Source organism: Chrysoperla carnea, chromosome 2, assembly GCF_905475395.1.
Source record: "Chrysoperla carnea chromosome 2, inChrCarn1.1, whole genome shotgun sequence".
In the NCBI taxonomy this organism is placed as follows: domain Eukaryota; kingdom Metazoa; phylum Arthropoda; class Insecta; order Neuroptera; family Chrysopidae; genus Chrysoperla; species Chrysoperla carnea.
Window position 1 is genome coordinate 92,250,996 of NC_058338.1, and position 15,281 is coordinate 92,266,276.

Consider the following 15,281-nt stretch of genomic DNA (forward strand, 5'->3'; position numbering starts at 1 on the left):
AACAAGCGTGTGAAAACTACGTGTAGGTGTGATTAAATTTTATAAACGGTAGTGTAACTATAACGGTATTATACTTAATGTTATAAAGAGTTTTCCATTAAGAGTGTCCGAACATAAAATTAAATAAGTTGCGCATATTAAGATACCATTTCAATTTTTATACCATGTTATGTATGAAATATATATATGGTATGTTAATTTTAGTCCCCAAGTTTCTAACGCTAACAAATTACACGATTAATCAAAAAAGAAAAGAGATATCAAGCTGAAATTTTTTAGTGCATATTAATTTATTTTTGAAAAGTTTTTCTTTTGAAGTCGGTTTTCTTTTTGTTAAAATTTTTATTTTTATTTTGTGACTTTTAGTGAATCTGAAGTACACTAACTAATTTGTCACTAAAAAAGAATCATCAAAATCGGTTCGCTCAGTCAAAAAAATACAGTCGAATTGATAACCTCCTCCTTTTTTGTTTGAAGTCGGTTAAAAAGTAAGGCCGACTTCGTTAATGAGCAATATTGGTTCTTGGGTCCATGGGACCCATTTGGTAAATCGTTAGAGATAGAACAAAAGTTTAAAGTAAAAAGTTTCTTTGTAAAAAAATATAAAACTTTTGTTTGAAACAAAATTAAACAGTTTTTGTTTTTCGTAAACATAGTTTAACCGTGAGGACGTAAATTAGGCTAGAAACCTTATGTAGTATGTATACAGGTTGGTATTGTATATATTTTAAATTTATACGTCACATACATTATGTGTGTTTTGTTTTGTATGCTTGTTTATCATTACATAGTATAAAACAAAGTCGCTTTCCGCTGCTCGCCTGTGTCTATGTATGCTTAGATTTCTAAAACAACGCAACGTATTTTGATGTGATTTTTTTTTAAATAGATAGTGATTCAAGAGTTTATATATATAATGCATACATACTATAGAAGAGAAACACAGATAATTTTAAAGGTTTTGAGTTTGGTGCCGTAAATGAACATATTTTTGTGTATAAAGCCATTCTGTAGTATATTTAGTATCAGCATTGCAGCCGTGTGAAGCCGAGGCGGGTCGCTAATAGGATATACAATATCCACTGAGGAAATGAGAAGAAAGTATTCTCTTTTTACTTTGTGTCAAAGAGCGGCTATGTATATTTTTGTCAATTGTTTGTCTTCGCTTGCTCTATTTTAATTTAAAATTATGAACCTCTAAAAAAACACTCTTGATATACTTCAGACTACAGAGAATTTTTGTCTGCATTAAATTACAGGAGTTATTTTATTGTTTAAATAGATTCAGTATCATGGACTGAATGTAAATGTACAAAATCCTTACAAAAATAAGAGGGGGAACTGCCTCCATTTTAAGGAAAACAGTTTTAAGCTATATATCCATAACTGGGAATTTTAGACCAAAAATGGTAATAACTTTTATTGTAGATAATTAAATTGCCTACCTTTTTTTGTAAATTAATTTTTTTGTATCATTAACCGTTTATGACTTATACTTCTATGACGATTTACTTATTGACTATTTGACCGATTTGTCTTCTAATATTTGTTTAAACAAGAAAATGATAATAACTTAACTTTAAAGTCTATAAATTTCCTAAAACATTTACTTTAAACTTTTTTTTCTAAAATTAATATTTATGACGTTATAACGCTTCCTCTTTCTATTTTTGTAATGATTTTGTGCATTTAGTACGTGATACTTAACCTATTTAAATAATAAAATAACTCCTGTAATGCAGTGCATTATGGACAAGAGTACCTAGCTTCTATATAACCTGTAGTTAATACACTTTCAAAAATATTGTTTTATAGAAATCTCATATAAAACTGTTTTAATTTGGAAAGTTGGCAAGTTCTTAATGGAAAACCCTTTATTGTACCGGTATATATTTCGTATATAAAATGGTATTTACAGGTAGGTTTTATATATATATATATATACTACAATGCAGTATAATATAATATTTGAAAATTTGTTTATTTATATATATTATTTTCATGGTATCATATACTACAGTTCAACCACAATCTCATATAAAAAGTTTATTAAATACCGTAGCAGAAAAAGGACATAATATTGATGTCGAATTGATCATATTACCCATAAAAATGTAAAATTAGACACCACGACAAAATTTTAAACTGAAATTAAAATTTATTAAAAAACGAAGAAGTTATAAGCAATCAAAGATTGCATTTAAAGATTGCCCATCTCCTTTTAACAAAAGAAATTTTTATATGTAATCTCTGTGGCGATACCCACGTATGAAGTTACTATTGGATATCTTCCTCTTTGTTTAAGTAGGAATTTGAAACGTTCATATCTTGCATACTTAGTAAAGATTTTTAAAAACCAACTTCACTTTTCTATTCGTAAAGTGAAAGTTCTTCATTTGAAGTGATAAAACATTTAGTCTGTTCCCCTAATTGAAATAAGCAAGAAAACAAAATTCGGGAACTAAAATTTATGCTTGCCGCTTTCCTATTAACTTTATTTAGTTACTGGCAACAGGTTCAAGAAGTTCTAGCAGTTTCTGATTAATATTTTTTGAATTATTGTAATTAAAAAAATTTCGTACAAAAAAATGTCTATTGTTAAATAACTCGAAAACAAATAAAGTTACAAAAAAAAGTTTAGAAGGTAAAGTATTTTGCTGAAATAAAGCTAAATTTCCCCCCTCGAAAATTTTTTCTGCAACTTTATTATATTCAAGTTATTTAACGATAAAGGCAATTATTTTTGGAATTTTTCGAAATTCAATTTTATTTTGAAAAATTTTTTCGAAAAATTTTTTCAGTTTTTCAGTTGAGTTTCACAATATTTAAAAAAAAAATTCTCCGAAACTGCTAGAACTTTTTGAGCCAGTTGCCGGTACCTAAATAAAGTTAATTGGAAAGCGGCAACTCCTTTAATTTTCATGATCTTATTTTATGAGCAAATGACTTGAAACTTTTTTTCATTTTCAAAGTTTTTTATAGTACTTTAAAAATTGTACGATATATTTTTTTCAAAAAACGTCAAATTTTTCTATTATTTGATGTTATAAATACTCCGAAAGTTCAATAGCCAATAGCTTGGAAAGTATTGGCTTTTCGAAATATGTTTCAATGACACTTAGAATTCATTTCTATATCATATCTATATGCCATTTTCAGCACAAATTTTTTCACCTCCGACAAGGGGTCTCTCCCACCCCCTGGATAAGATCACACCAATTTTTGTTTTTAACTTCTTTAAGAAAGCTTTAAACCATGCGGTCGCACATTTTTTATAAAGATTCATTGAAACGACTCTCCACTATGTTTTAATTATTTATTATAATATAATATGTACTACCAAAAACCTAACATAAATTTAATTGATTTAAATGTATAAGTCAGGCCCGGATACCATGCAGGCATTGTAGGCAGTCGCCTACAGCGGCAAGAATTGAGGGGCGGCAAATTTTAGCGAAAACTTCGAAAACTTTTTCAATTCGCGGGAATTGAATTTTCCGCCTGGTTTGTTGGCACGCGTACCAACATCAAAAGTGGAAAATGTCTGAATCGAGAAAAAAATCGATTTATAGTGTCATCTCGATACTGACTTAATATCGAATATTCGATAAGTTTCTATATAATCATGTTGATTTCTCCTATACGTGTTGTGAAATAAAACATAAACTCCTCTGTGATTATTTACGAACATTGGCGGTCGAGAATTCATTGTGTTACGTGTGCTGCGACAAGTTTCAATGCCATAAATTTCAGGTTTGTTATCTTTACAAATAAGATTTTTCCTACAAACAGATTCATAAAAATCAACATCGGAAAAAACAGCAATGATTTTTGTATAACAGTTTATCTAACTTTATCTATTGTAGAAAAAACTTGAATGCTCAACAAGCAGTTCATGGATATAAGGCTACTGATTATAATTAAAATTTCAAGAAAAATGCATTCTATTGAATAAAACAAACTAATTCCACCATTTAAGAAATTTCAAGGGTGGTGGAGGGGCGGCAATTTTGGCAACTGCCTAGGGGTGGCAAATTTCTAAATCCGGGCCTGGTATAAGTCCTGTGAAAAATAATTTAAATTCCATTCCACCTACAATATTATTGAAAACCTATGTATAATCCATATAATATATCCTGTATGTAAACCTATGTATAATATGTAATAATGAAATTTTATGTATTTTACATACCTTGGTTTTATCTTTATAATTATTTTTTATAAACGCAATAATATTAAATTGCATTAAAGTCTATAATAAAAAATATTTGTATATAACAACATACCATGTCATGGGTATAGGTACAAACCTACATGGTTTTAAAACTTTTAATACATTTTGTATGGAATTTTCTTTGCACCTTTATATTTAAGGTTGATCAAATATTAAGGATGCTCGAGCGGCAGGATAATTTCGGATAAAATGATTGATTTTTGTTATATGAAGTTGGACTAAGTCTCAATCAATTCGCAAAATTTTAGAGGAAGTTACCCGATTATTTAATTAAATAAATAACTTCAAAAGTAGGCATAGTTAACATTGGTTATATGGTAAAACGGTAGATGGATGATATGTTTTCTCTATAACTAGTTAAAAGAAATTAAAAACAAACTATTTAAATTAAAGTTAAAAACTTAATAAAGTATAGAAAACACAAAAACCCGTTGTGTCCGACTAATTAAGGATGTAAGAGTATGCTAGGGGGTGTACAAATTTAAAAAAATATATTTTATGAATTATGTTATAATTTGGCAAGATAAGACGAACAGTCAAAATAAAATTTTTCGATACCTGGAGTAATTTTCAAAATATCGAAATTTTTTTAAAATTATATAGCTTTCAATATTTCGAAAACAAATTAAGATATTGAAAAATTTTATTCTAATTTTTCGTCTACAATCATGAAGTTAAAACAAAATTCATCATCAAAGTTGAAAATAAGGTATGCAAATATAATTAAAACCACAATTCAAAACTTGCCTTGGCACTCCTACTTCCTTATATTATTAATTAATATTATTATTAGGTAATGTATTGAAAATTCATACGTCTCTATATATTGTAAATGTGAAAGTAAGGATGTTTGTTTGTTTGTTACACTTTCATGCAAAAACTACCGCACGGATTTGAATGAAATTGTACAACAATATAAATCATAATACATCAGAATAACATATGAGCTATAATTTATAAAGATATATTTTAAACAAAATTTAATTAAATATGAAATTTTACTGCTCTATCTATGATCATCACTTTGAACCATAAATTAAAGATTTCTGTAAATTTAAAATGGTAAATGTCAAACAATCCATAGCCATTTTTTCTAATATAGTGTGCATATATTTTAGTTGTGTAAAACAATCTCTGCGAGTGTTATGGAAGGAGGATAAGTGAGATTAAGAGAGGTGGTATCACGCTAGTATAAAATAATTTTTTGAAAAAATCTGACGAATGGTTTTCATGTATCATAGCTCCGATTGTCTTGAAAATTGTACAGTAAGTAGATACGACGCCAAGAAGCAAACGTTTTATGGTGCGAAGTGGTGCTTTTTCGCAGGGGGTGGTAGCCCTCTCTTCTAGAAAGAATAAAAATGACAGAAGGGATCGAGAGAGCAAAAAGTATTATTAAAGCATAAAGCAAAAAGTATTATTAAAACATATTTTCCAAAGTCATTATTTTTCGAGTTATTAGCGATTGGATTTCGATTTCATCAGTTTTTGTCAAATAACTAGAAAAATTGACATCCTACGAAAAAAATGCTTTGTTTCCAAAAAATATTTAAACTAAAATAGAAATATTTAAACTAGAAATGAATATTTATTTGAAATGAATAATTTTGTAAATATCAATTTTATATTTCTTAGAAAATCCTTAACAAAGGAATGATATTTATAGTCAAATAGAAATATAATTATGTAAAAACATTTATATTCTATGCTATTCCATCTTTGAAATTCACTTATATATAAATCAAACACAATTTTCTTTAATATAAACCTATCAGATTTTTCTCATTCTTCTTTATATAAAGTACAATTTATAATAGTTTTAGAGCCAGGCGTCATAGTATTTGAAAATAGGGTATTCTACTATATTTGAAAAAGTTGATTTTGCTAATAAGAAGCCACCAAAAATTTATTTCGGAAAAATACACACGCTTTCTTGCCAAAAACTTAAATTAAATTTTAAACCTTTTTTAAACTGTCAAAAACTCGGGCATCCAATTTGGTGACGTATTATCGGTATCATTATACGAAATAACACAAATAAGTTTGACAGATATATTCATAGACAACTAATTATAATAAATATAAATATTTATTATCTATGGATACATTATACCCAGCTGTCTACATTGAACTAACTGATGGTCTATGACTCATACCGATAAAACATCACAGAAGTTCTTGCCAGCGTTTTAGGTCACGTGATATACAGTTTAAAAATTACTATTTTTAAATTTATTATTTTAAAAGAAAAATGTGCTTTTATGACTCGAAATCAAAATATTTAAGTATATTTTTACATAAATTTTAACTTTTTTCAAATTTCATAATTTATTTTTGACTAACGATAATACCCTATTTGTGAGGCCATTGTCAAAGGCATGCATGTTTAACAAGTTTTTCCTGTACGAATATTTTGATAGCCAGAAAAGTCCCTTTGTTTCAAGCAAGTTGGAAAATCTTCCTTTTTCCTGTACGAATTTTTTGATAGCCAGAAAATCTCTTTATTTCTAGCAAGGAAAATTTTCAATTACATTCAAACTTGATGGCGGACTAGCTATTTTAAATGAAAAGGTTCGTTGAGAAGAATACGAATAATAAATGTAAATCGGATGAAAATTCATTTTTATTGTAAGCATGACCTAATTTTCCCATCGCTACCACCATATTTGATATAAATATTGGAGAAAGGACAAGTTTACCCGTTCAAATTAAACATCCGATGGCACAAAAAGTCGTAAAGCAACTCAAAGTTTGTGAGATTGTTCAAAACACCATCATAAATGAAATCCTTAAGGTCACAAATACGGGGTTTTCGCGATTTTCAGTAAAACGTTAAGTTATCATAAAATTAGTTCGGGCGATAGTTGTAGATCAGACAATTAAAATTAAAAAATGTATTAACAATTTTTTCCTAAGAACAGCCGTTTCTGAAAGAGTGGTAATCGTCATAATATGTTTAAGTACGCCACACGCATATAAATGGTATAGTAAATGTCAAATTACAATTTTTGAAAAATAACAATTAATTAAACTTGTTGCATTAAAAATTGTGAAAATAAGATTTGAAATTGTATAAATAATATTTTTTAAATGTAAATTCACTGACTTAAAGTTAGAAAATATGTATTATTAAACTCTCAATATAAGCCATAGAATTATATGTCCATCCATAGAATCATATGATGATTACAACTCTTCCAACTTTTTGAATCGTTATATCTCAGAAACGGTGGCTCTTCGGAAAAAAAGCGTTAAGACATTTTTTTATATTTAATTATCTGATCTACAATTTTTTTCCAAACTAATTTTATGATAAAACTTACCGTTTTGCTGAAAATCACGAAAAACCAGTTTTTGTGACTTTTGACTCCGAGTAAATTTTATTCCAGGTATCCTAACTAAAATGATTTGCCGAAATGTACACTGGCCTTAGACACAAATATAATATGGTGAACACTGTTTTAAAAATAACTTTTATTTTTCCTTAGTTATTATTTCCCCTTTTATTTTTAATATATGTGACCTAGTTTCACCTTAAGAGGACATTCTGTTCTCTCATCTTGATATGAAGATAAAGGTACATGTTGTTATTTTTGACAAGATATTATATGAGAGACATGACAGTCATAGCAATCTTATTGCAAAGTATATATATACCTTAAATTATTAAAGGAAATATTATTATTCTTTACGTTACGCGCAAAGAAGGAAGTTGTCTCAAGCCCCAATTATACTTCTTCAGAAAAGTATCAAAAGAGATCTCAGCTAAATGATCATCAGGGGAGATATCCTACTATAATATGATCCCTATGCCAATTTTTCGATTAAAAAAGACATTTTTTAGAAAATTATTGAATGTTTTTTAAAGTACAAATCAGGTTCAGATCAGGGTAAGGTTTAGTAAAATTAATGTTATCTATTCGAAAAATATTTAAAAAAAGATAGTAAGTCAGAGGGACTGTCGGCGGCAGTAAAAACTTAAAATTTTGGAATAATTACCCTTTGGTACTGGAGCCTTCTTTCCAAAACAAATTTTCACTTTGAGAAAAAAATAATTGGACCAATAAAATAGTAAACAATTTTCTGTTTATGGACTTTCTCCTATCTTTTACTTTCAGGCTAGATCTGAGAGTTTCATACATTTTAAAGACCCAGCATATACTATAGTACAAAATAATTCCACTAAAATATTGTACACGAATTAAACGACCAAAAATTTTCCTTTTTATTCCATGCATATATGTAATATGCAAGGTATACTAAGTTTAGTCCCAAGTTTGTAACACTTAAAAATATTGATGTAACGCACAAAATTTTGGTATAGGTGTTCATAATATCACCTTATTAGTCTATTTTCGGTTGTCCGTCCGTCTGTGAACACGATAACTCAAAAAAAGATATTAAGCTGAAATTTTTACAGCATACTCTGGACGTAAAAAGTGAGGCCGAGTTCGTAAATGAGCAACATAGGTAAATTGGTTCCGTAGGACTCATCTTGTAAACCGTTAGAGATAGAACAAAAAATTAAATGTAAAAAAGAACTTTATAAAAAACAAAACAACTTTTGTGTGCTACATTTTTTCGTAAACATCACTGTTTACCCGTGAGGGCGCAAATTAGGCGTAAATTGCATAGTATGTATTATATGGGAATATCAGTTATATTAGTTATGTATGTGTGACATGTATAGGTATATGTGTATGTGTAATGCGATAGAGTAATCAACACTGTCTATGCATGGTTTTTCAAAAATTAACTCAGTCAATTATTTGCTTTCACTTGTTTTATTTAATATCGATTTGTATCTATTGATATAAGTATCTGTATATATAAGAGAAGAAACTGATTGACTGACTGATCGATCAACGCACACCTGACACTGCTGGGTCTAGAAGCATAAAATTTCCACAAACATTTCTTAGACTACGTAAGTGAGCACTATAAGATGGGATTTTTGGTGAAACTCCTAAGGTGGTGAAAAACTGGATGCAATTTTGTATATAGAAATCCCATGTAAATAATTTTATAGACAAATGCTTGCTATAATGTCAATGTTACTGAGGCTATTTTTAACATTATGTGGTTTTAGTAAAGGAGACCGTATACGACCGACATTCACCCCATATGATAACTAGAGTGTTAACGAGACTATAATTCCCTTGTATCTTCGAGGTAAAAAAATGTATATCGTACGTACAAAGACCACTTGTTTTAATATTCCAATCTCCTTTCTAGTCCACATGTTTTGGTATAAAATGAGGTACCAACTGCATTTATAAATGGACAACCCGTTTTTATAAAACTGTCTTTTTTATACGAATACCTAGCTACTAGAAAATTCTAAAAACATTCTAAAGAAAATTTTATTGTGCATTTTAAAATAGGGCATAAAAAGACCGATACATACATGTATACAACGTATATACATGTATCTAACGTATAGTTAAGATATTGATTTTAAGATATTATTGTATAAGAAGAAATCGTTTACGAAATACCATACTGTTGTTATAATAGGTTGGCTGATAAGTCCCCGGTCTGACACATATATGGCGTCGCTAGTATTAAATGCATATTATTTTTATATAGTACCAACCTTCAAATGATTCGTGTCAAAATTTGACGCCTGTAAGTCAATTAGTTTGTGAGATAGAGCGTCTTTTGTGAAGCAACTTGTGTTATTGTGAAAAAAATGGAAAAAAAGGAATTTCGTGTTTTGATAAAATACTGTTTTCTGAAGGGAAAAAATACAGAGTCCGGAAACTCATTATCAAGCCAAGTTTTTGCTTCCACTGTATTTTTTCCCTTCAGAAAACAGTATTTTATCAAAACACGAAATTCCTTTTTTTCCATTTTTTTCACAATAACAAAAGTTGCTTCACAAAAGACGCTCTATCTCACAAACTAATTGACTTACAGACGTCAAATTTTGACACGAATCATTTGAAGGTTGGTACTATATAAAAATAATATGCATTTAATACTAGCGACGCCATATATGTGTCAGACCGGGGACTTATCAGCCAACCTGTTATTGTATCTAGTATTCTATATATCTATGGAGTGATTAAGAAATTAGTCAACGTTTTGGGATAAACAAGATTAGTAAAATAATAACATTCATATTAATTGGCAGTACATAGTCGGTGTGGTACTGAAGTAGTGTGAGTGCGACTCCTGTAGTCTAACACACGACTAATTTCCCAGAGGAGGAAAAAAGTCTTGTTAGCCTTCATAGATTATTCTTCGAACAAGTACTTCAGCTTTTGGAACGATCATTATCTTCATAGATAAATGATGTGTTTTATCCACTTTTCAGATTCTGTTTATTCAGTTTATACCAGTTTTTTTTATTTCTATTATAAAAAAAACTCAACTAATTCTGCTTGAAACTTTCAGTCGAATAAGTCCAGTCACGTGTTAATGTCAAAACTGGTTCGCGAGATAATCGAGGCGAAAGAATCCGAACGACATACGAACATACACACATACGTACACACACACACATACACCCACAGACATCACATTAAAAAGATTTTATTCGGATATTGCGGCCTTAAAACCGCGGAAATATGTAAAGCTGGAGATTTTCAAAATGGGCCCCATTACATTAACTTCCTCTGGGAACTTAAAAATTAGACTAAATTTGCGTCTAATAAAGTAAATTCAATTTTGTAGTTTTTAACCCCCGAACAAAAAAAAGGGGTGTTAAAAGTTTGACCGCTATGTATGTGTGTCTGTCTGTCTGTGGCATCGTAGTTGCTAAACGGGCGAACCCATTTTGATTTTTTTTAGATATGTTTCAAGCGAGTCTAGGGTTCTGCACCCGAAAAATTTGTCGAGGGTTTGTTCAAATTTAGTAAATTTCACTTGTAATAAATAAGTATTATTAACAGTCTTTTAATTACAAAATTTGATTTGGCTAAATCAGACGCAAATTAAGTCCTATTCGCCATGGGAACTGATTCTAGCACTGCCTGGTGGTAGAAAATAAATGCTGTCTATGACAAGTCAAATTTCAACAGAAATAAGAGTACGAACGTGTCAAAAGTTTAAATAATTTATTTATTTTTATTTCACTCATTATCAAAATATAAATAAACAATTCAATCATAGCCATGCATAAATTTGACTTGTCATAGGTAGCTTCTATTTTCTACCACTAGACAGCGTTAGAATCAGTTCCCATGGCGAATATAAATAAGATAATTTTACTAAATGTGAGTCATATTTTCTAAATTTCCATGGGCGAAGAGATAGAGACGTGTTCTGCTCGTGATCTGTAGTCGTTCCAATGTTGTAAAAGGGGTGTGGTGTTCGGTAATGGTGGATAAAATCACTGATGCAAGGGTAGAGGATTAAATCCGTCATTACCGATAAAGGTTCTTCCCACACCCCCTTTACATAATGACAACAATATTGGAAGGACTATAGATCACGAGCAGAACACGTCTCTTATCTATTAGTCCACTAGTTAAATTTTACATATCGGATTAATTATAGCCAACTTATTTCACAAATAACTTTATGTACTTATTGACATCACTTAAATCTAAAAAACAAAGATAATTATCTAAGGTACTCAAATTTTATCCAATTTTACTAAACCAATAATATAACAAGTGAAAACAAACAATAGACAGAGTTAATTGTTGGAATACCATGTATAGACAGTGTTGATTACTTTATCACATTACACATACTTACATATGTCACACATACATAACTGATATTCCCACATAATACATACTATACAATTTGCGCTCTCACGGGTAAACAGTGATGTTTACAAATAAAAATGTTTCAAACAAAATTTGTTTATCTTTTTATAAGGAACATTTTTTACATTTAAACTTTTGTTCTATCTCTCACGGCTTACAAGATGGGTCCTACGGACCCAAGACCCAATTGACCTATGTTGCTCATTTACGAACTCTACCTCACTTTTTACGTCCTGAGTATGCTGTAAAAATTTCAGCTTGATATATTTTTTCGTTTTTGAGTTATCGTATTGACGGATGGACGGAGAGACAACCGAAAATGGACTAATTAGAAGTTTCTATGAACACCTATACCTAACTTTTCGTAGCATCAATTTTTTTAAGCTTTACAAACTTGGGACAAAACTTAATATACCATGGATATTTCATATATACATGGTATAATAATTAAACAAAATCTATCACACTTTCAGTAAAATTTTACATGCTGCATTATATTTGTTTAAGGAAAAATGTTCGAATGCTAGTTTTAAAGAATAAAATTGCAATATAATCTCGAACCTGCTACAACCATGAGCTGGTTTTTAGCCACCTGCGTTATATCTATATCTATTTTGAGTATACAAAAGAGCAAACAGTATTGTACCATTTTCTTCTGTTTAAATCGCCCAATCGATTCTTAAAGACCGCTTTTCCGGCGGATGTTTTGTGGAAAATAAAAGTTTTCGAACTTTTCTGTTAATTTGAATTATTTCGAGTTGATCTGTTAATTATTTCGAGTCTATTGGTGAAAACCCCATCCTATATAGAACAGAAAATCGTTATTTTTGAGTCGTTTTTCGCGCGCGGTCTTAACAATTTAGCACTTAAAATGTAATAAGGCTAAAAATCTTGGCGGGTGATATTGTTGAGTAAGGTTTGAACTACAAATAAAAACTTTATACATATTAAAAATCCAATTCTTTCATAGACTTTTTGAGGGCTGAAAATCGTAAGAATCGCGTTTTTTTCAGATTTTACGAATTTTTTACTCGAAAACTTGATGGTTTAGAGAAAAATGTTTAAGAATATTTTTTGTTAATTTTGATACCAATTATATGATGGTTACCGGGTTATCCACCGGAATCCTGCACTTTAGCGTACAGGAGCATTTTTAGGATGGGATCTTGCAAGTATTATTCATGATTAATGACGGATTTTACCGGATTTAATAGGATATACTGGTTTTATTTGTAGATGTTCTCTATACTAAACAAATTAATATCTATTACGCTGATACTAGCTCGACCCTTGCGGAATTCCGCTCCCGTAGTTACCATAATCCATGGCTACCCTAAACCCGTGGCTAAATATAACAAGCAACAAATTTCGTAGAAACGTGGTGAAAAAAGTCAAAAGTTCTTAAATTGATATTAGCTGAGAACATGTATTAAAAATAGTAATTGAACCACATGTTTGCCTATTAAACTTATTATTTAAATTTATTTTTTAAATGTATGATATTTTTTCGTTCAAATTATTTGTCTAGCGTGTTTTTTCCTAAGCGATACGTTTTTAGACCGTGAGTTTATTTTTCGCCAAACTTATACATAATAAGCTTGAAAATGAAGCGTGAATTATGAAATTATGAAATTTGGTAAGGGAATGTTAGATTAATATATATATATATCTACATAAGCGATTTACCACTAATGACTCATCACGAAATCTCCGAAACTATCGGTCCGAATGACTTCAATTTTTGCATACTTATCTCTTTCGTGACATAGAAGCCCACTAAGAACGGATTTTACGGAATTTCTATCCCACCGGATTTTCAAATTTTTAATTTAATGTTTAATTACTTTTTTCAGAAAAATTCGTTAAAAATAAACAATGAAAAAAAGTCCTAATAGGTCAATTTTGTAAAAATTTCTGTTTATTTAAAAAAAAAAGATTACTATTATAAATTAAATAATTTTTTAGTTTGGATAAAGAAATTTAAACAGTTTATGAGTACTGTCTGAGGTAGAAAGTGACGACAAATTTTCAGCCGAATCGAAAAGAGACGAATTTAAAAGTGGTCGATGAATACTCTCCGATATCAACTAGCTTATTGGGGATAAAGCCTACTGGGGATCCCGCCTCAATAAATAACGGAAACGCATCCCAATACATGGTACCTCATGGGTGATGTGGAAATCTGTGTATTCACTGACAGGCACTATATTTTCATATTTAAAATTTGAAAAATTTACAATAAATATCAAATCGAAATTTCGTTAATAAAAGAAGTATAGATTCACATCTAAATGGTTAGTGTGCCCAGTGAAGCGGGCGGGAATCAGCTAGTAATATATAAGATTGTTCTGTATCTTATATATATATTTCCATTATATATATTTCCATTATATCTTATATAGCCATTTCCAAGATCGTTGATATATATATATATATATATATATATCAACGATCTTGGAAATGGCTCCAACGATTTTCATGAAAATGAGTATGTAGGGGTTTTTTGGGGCGATAAGTCGATCTAACAAGGTTTCATTTTAAAAAAACGTCGTTTTATTCGTTTTTTCATGAAAAACTGAAACATACATCGCAAAATATGACTCTTCCTGACATCTATTGGTGTATATCGTAGTTAATGAAATACAATGCAAATTATAACTCTTCCTGACATCTATTGGTGTATATCGTAGTTAATGAAATAAAATACATTACCGGGACATTCAAATTGGTATTTGTGTGGAGACATTTAAAACGGTCTTCTATTAGTGATAAAATTTGTGACTTTTTAAGAATACCGAGCAAAGCTCGGTCATCCAGATATTAAATACTTATTTAACATCCTGTATATATACAAATACAACTCTTCATTTATTAAACCACTTCTTAGTTACTTAAACGTTATCTTAATGCCACCAGCAAGGACTTTAGAGTTAGGTATACTTGTATATAATGTATATATAGGTAGATATATAACGTAATGTTTAATAATAGATTCCTTAGTTGTATCTACTTATATATAATAGTTATATATAATAATATGGTTGGTTTAATTATTACACTTAAACAACAGAGATATTAATTAATTCAATATATTGTTAATGCATAAACAACCATCAAACAATATTCAATGTTATAGTTATTATATATCAAGGAGAGTTATTTAAGTATATCAGAGCTTAATAAGGTACTTTGAACTACTGAAGGATTTAGTACTATAATAACATTTATTTAGAAAAAAATGCTAATTCTTATAAGAAACTTTTTGTCTAATTCAACCCTTACACCTATGCTACAATTATTTTAAAGTATTTTTTCCCTGCAAGCTT